This window comes from Eptatretus burgeri, chromosome 1, assembly GCF_056783735.1.
Source record: "Eptatretus burgeri isolate ZD-2024b chromosome 1, Ebu_testis_v1, whole genome shotgun sequence".
In the NCBI taxonomy this organism is placed as follows: domain Eukaryota; kingdom Metazoa; phylum Chordata; class Myxini; order Myxiniformes; family Myxinidae; genus Eptatretus; species Eptatretus burgeri.
This window is the reverse complement of record NC_140961.1, coordinates 69352462-69358461: the sequence shown is the minus strand read 5'-3', so window position 1 is coordinate 69358461 and position 6000 is coordinate 69352462.

Here is a 6000-nt window from a genome sequence, read left to right as displayed (position 1 = left end):
ATGTGGCTGTATTGAAACAGACGCGGAAGGCTCCTGTCCCATCGCAAATCGCATGTTTGTTTTTTGAGAACAAAAAATCGTGCAGAGGAGAAATTACATTGAGGAAAGCTACAGAACAAGGAAAGGAACGAGTTTGGCAAGTATTAGATGAACATATTTGTTTAGGCGATACAGTCAGCAGACCTATTGGAGAAGATAGCAGAACTGACTGATGAAGAACGGTCCGAAGATGCGTTGGTTTGGCATAAATCATGCTGTAGCAATTTCAGCATGGAAACTGGACTTGAAAGACTGCGTCAAAAATTATATTCAGATGCCATCAAAGCTGAAGGTTCAGCTTTGGAACAGGGCCAAGAATCATTGCAGCAATCAAGATCATCCTCGATGATGAACTGGGAACTATGTCTGTTCTGTCAGAACCCTGCAAAAACGGATGGTGTGCGAAATGTCTCGATTTGATATGGCAGTAAAATATGTCACTATGCGGGTTAGGTTGGCAGGAGTTGTCGGAGACCATTGTGCAGCGGAAGGCAAATATCACTTGGATTGCTAGGTGAGGTTTCAGCGAGCCAACGAGAAAGTCCAAGGAATGAACACTGAAAACATTGGGGCCAACTGCTTCAATGAGTTGTGCTCTAATATAGTACAAGGATTATTATCACAAGGACATGTCTATATGTCAGAAGTGTGGCACCAATATGAAAATACGTGCCACGTAAGTGGACATGTTATTCATCCAAAGTACCTATCAAGAAGACAGAGCTTTTATGATGATGTGAAGAACATCAATGGGCCAAGGTGTCGTCCTGTTCATCCACTGGACCTAACATCACCATTGCTGCTGTACCCTAGTTGCATGTACCCTTCCCTAGATCTATGCCTCATCACAATTCTATCTCGGAGGACAGTTACTTAGACTTCATTGGAGAGTTTCTGCTCTGACATGCGCTGTCAACTGTGGGACATTATATAGAAAGGTATATTTATTTCTAAATGATGTCCAACCATTTGAATTGGCCACAGGTGGACTCCAATCCATTTGTAGAGACATCTCAAGATTGGTCAAAGGAAATTGGATGCACCTGAGCTCAATTTGGAGTGTCATAGCAAGGGGTTGAATACTTATTGATGCAAGACATTTCAGCTTTTCATTCTTAATTAATTTGTAAACATTTGTAAAAATATGTTTTCATTTTGTCATTATGGGGTATTTTGTGTAGACCAGTGACAACATTTGAAAAAATTTAATACATTTTAAATTCAGGCTGTAACACAACAAAATGTGAAAAAGTCAAGCGGTGTGAATACTTTCTGAAGGCACTGTATGAGGCCAACTAGTCCATGAATTCACATTTTATAAACGCAATAAAGAGAATTAAGGAAACTTATTTTCTTCCCTGTTTTTGTACAAATTGATTTATCTTTTTTCTGCATATTCTTTTCCAACTATTACACTTTTTAATGGAACAACTATCCCTATTTGTTTTAGAATAGATATATAAAGCAATTTAAATTATTATTTTTTGGAATGATAATTGTGTTTAAAAATTTGTTGAAAGTAATTTTCGAATTTCCAGTCCACTCTTCTTTGTTATGCACCTCCAATCCTCCATCCATAAAATAAGGATTAATCTCCAGTGAAACAGAACGTTGCATCTGAGTTAAAAGAAGAATTGTTGAAGGAATATCACGTTTTTGAGAAGGGAGGTGAAGTGACAAGTTCATGGAGGAAGGAAAGAGTGAGGGAAAAAGAGTAGCTGGGTGTTATAATGAGCAAGGGGGTTAGGTTTTGTGTGAGTTGATTTGATGTATTGATTTTGTATGTAGAATGTAAACATAGAGATTTAACTTTATATAATTTATTTAATGCTTTTGCTGAACAAGACAATAACCAACATGTATTGTATGTACTAGCAGATACCCGTCTACGACGGATATGGGGAACAGGTCGGATCACAATACTCGGTTATGGTAGTTTCTTTGGATGTTTTGCGCCGCATTCAACAGATCAGTTCATATTGGTGGCGTGTCTGGGTGCCAATGGTCGTGTTTGAGACCGGTCGCTTTAGATTGTTGGCCTTGACACATAGTGCCGGATGAGTAACATGAACAATTTGACATATTCATCATTTCTGTATTACCTCCATCAACAGATTAACAACATGGCAGGATAAAAGTCATAAATGCTGAGTTGAACAAACGTCCTGAACTCATGGACTTAGTTAAATACCCGTCTGGGACCTGGCCGTCGGTTTTCCGCCGAACGCTGCTGATTGTGACATTATCGATTCCCTCTTTGAAAATTATATCGATATTCGATTTTTTGAATCTGCTATCACCTGTGTAACTACATGGAACACATAATGTGAAGATTTCGGAAGTATGAACAGAATATATTCGGAGAAAAGTGTTAGAAGTTTCAGTCTTACATCCATTATATTATGATGATTGTATTGCCTTTGCCTGGATCGAATATTCAGTGAATGAAAACTAACATCCAAGATTAAGCAAATTTCTTGAATCCTTTGCTAGCATTTATGCAAGCAGTCTTCTGAAAGCGTCGAATGTGAGGTTATTTTGGATTCCAGTACTGAAGGTGGTCGTCATTGATGAAATACCAGCCTGGACCAGATCTTAAATGAAAGTGATTACTGCTAAAATATCACCCATTGTTTCAAGATTGTGGTTGCAATAATTTATTTGCAGCGAAAGACACTTCTGCCCCCCAACCCCCCCCCCCAAAATAAATTTACAATTCGGGATTGTGACTGCTAACTCAGTAGAAAAGTGCTACGAGACCAGCCAGTTGCACACAGATTTGTGGTCTTGTGTACCATCTGGTCAACATTTGGTGAGACGTGTGATTCTACATTAGTATTACGCTTGCAAATGACAAGGGGAGGTGCGTGCCCCTTCTTCTGGTCACACTGGTATGTAAAGACAGTCTCCACCTTCAGTCGTGGTTGGAGAACAGAGAAGTTTGCGGCAGCAGAGAAGACCAGGTCAGATGAGTGGTGCCACAGAACAGGCTAGTTCAGGGAGAAGTGCAACGACATGCCACGTTTGAATGGAGCTCAAAGTCCGTTCGATGCCTCAAAGTCCGAAGCCGACCAAGGTGGACTTGGGAAATCCCACAACAAAGGAGTGGCCTTTCCTTCATCAGGTAGACCAAGAGGAAATGGTAATCGAGCTGTGTGGCAGAGTCAGGAGGTTGTGGTTAGGCCTGACCAGTGGCCAGGAGTATGTTGGCGCTGCGTTTTATCTCCTCTATGAACCTACATTTCTGCAGACAAAAATAAAATGTACGAGGTGTGTTCAAAAAGTATCCAACCTTAATTTTTCGTGCGTAAACAAATTAAGCTAGGGAGGCGTGGTTTAGTGCACGTATGTAGGCGATCCTAATTCGTATGCGTGAATATTTTCCCGCCTGCAGAAGCTGTCAGTCGCCGACAGACCGCCGATGAGTGAGGAAGTGTAAGTGAGCGCCGTCAGATTTTCGTTTTTGTCAAAATGACGGATCACTGTGGTCTCATCGCCAGTGATCACTGTGTTGAAGAAGTTGTGATCGCTGTTCACAGTCTCCAGCATGTCCTGTGCGATCTCCAAACGGAGTTGCTTCTGCTCGATCGTTAGCAGCTTTGGCACAAACTTCGCTGAGATTCTCCTTAAGCCCAAATCCTCAGTCACAATGGAATGAACGGATCCAATGCTGACGCCCACCTCGTCTGCAAGTTCTCTGATCGTGATTCGACGATTCTGCATCAGCAGGGTCCTTACTTGGTCAATGACGATCTCATTTCGGGATGTTGAGGGCCTACCAGAACGTGCTTCACTTTCCACTGATGTGCGACCATCTGTGAAGCGGTTGTACCACTGTTTTATCTGTGTGGTACCCATTACTTTGTTCCCGAAGGCCTGTTGAATCTTGTGGATCGTTTCCACTTGGGTATCGCCAAGCTTTACACAAAATTTGATGCAGTAGCATTGTTCAAGTTTTTCCGTCATTTTGTCAAAAACGAAAATCCGACGGCGCTCACTTACACTTCCTCACTCATCGGCGGTCTGTCGGCGACTGACAGCTTCTGCAGGCGGGAAAATATTCACGCATACGAATTAGGATCGCCTACATACGTGCACTAAACCACACCTCCCTAGCTTAATTTGTTTACGCACGAAAAATTAAGGTTGGATACTTTTTGAACACACCTCGTATATTTTAGATCAGAGAAACTGTAAGCTACTTTTCTCCCTCCCATCTCAAGCCAGTGTCATCAACGATTAGAAATTTAAGTTTCCTTCCACCAACTTCATCCCAGAAAAAGAAGGATCAAACATTTAAACAGGAGTTCCCATGTTAACTTTTGTGCTTTCTCCTCTCTATGGTGTCTGGTGTTTGTGTCTGCGTAGACAACGAGAAAGTCTGAATTCTTCTATTGGCAATTTTGGATTCAGGTGAAAGACTTGGTAGCTTAAAGGTTAGATTGTCTTCTCTGAGTCATTAGTTGGTGGTTTGAACCCTCACCAAGTCATACCAAAAATGGTGTGCGCTGCTTCCTTGCTTGAAGCTCAGCATTTAAAAGGATAGAGCATGGACAAACAACCATAGGTTAGTAACTATTGTGCCAGCTTGATGGGTATAAATGGCCTCCTCCTACTTTGAAGTTCTATTCTTTTTTTCTACATTTTGTTGTTAACTGTCATTGATTTGATTATTGATAATGAAAGCTTGCTTGTGTAGTTATTTCATGTATAACTAGAGTGGCACTTGGTGGAGCGCATACCTCCACCAGACTGAACAGTTTACATTTTGTATCTCACTGATAAACAGATCTGGATCCGGATCTGAACCAAAATCTAATCGGCTTGTTCTTGTCGTCTCTTTGAGCTGTCTGAAGCCATCCATAGCTCTTTGAGCTATCTTGTTTTAAAAATAGTTTTGATCACTATTTTCAATGATCACAAAAAAAAAAATCACTCAATGATGAAGAATTCCTTAAAGGATTCTCGGATCCGGATCCGGATCCGGATCTTCACCAAAACCTAATAAATTTGTTATTGGTCACACACCCAACCTCTCCACCAAATTACGTCCGAATCCATCATTAACTTTTTGAGATATCCTGCTGACAGACAAACAAACAAGAAAGATGTTGTGCATCGCAAGATACTTGCTAAATCCAAATAAACAATAGTTGCCATGGACACAGCAATTTGGAAAATTTGACCTATCAAGTGTTTTCCATGATGAAATGTTGTGCAGAACAAATTTAGTTGATACATTTTCTAATTGCTGCCTAAGAGGGGTTTTACATGTCTTTGATGGCATTGACCTAGACCTTTTACGAATTTTGACCAGATTTTATACACAAACTGTGTACCACACATGCATACAAATAAGCTGTGTAAGTTTCAATCTGACATTTTGAACAATTCCTGAGATTTGGCTATAATAAAATCACAAAAAAACCCATTTAATTATAATGGAGTGAAATTGTTGGCATGGACACTATTTTCTCTTTTTCATGTGAGGATTTTTCTATTCCACGTGGGACTTTTTCTATTCCACGTGGGACTTTTTCTATGTTATGTGGGACTTTTTCTATGTCACGTGAGACTTTTTCTATTCCACGAGGGACTTTTCCTATTCCATGTTGGACTATTTATATTCCATGTGGGACTTTTTATATTTTATGTCGGACTTCTTTTCCAAGTCAGACTTTTTCTATTCCATGTCAGATTTTTCTATTCCATGTGGGACTTTTTCTATTCCATCTGGAACTTTTTCTTCTTTTTCTATTCCATGTGGAACTTTTTCTATTTCATGTGGGACTTTTTCTAATCCATATGGAACTTTTCTATTCTTTGTGGGATTTTTTGATTCCATGTGGGACTTTTTATGTTTTATGTGGGACTTCTTATTTTCCATGTCAGACTTTTTCTGTTACACGGACTTTTTCTATTCCAGGAGGACTTTTTCTATTCCACGTGGGACTTTTTCTA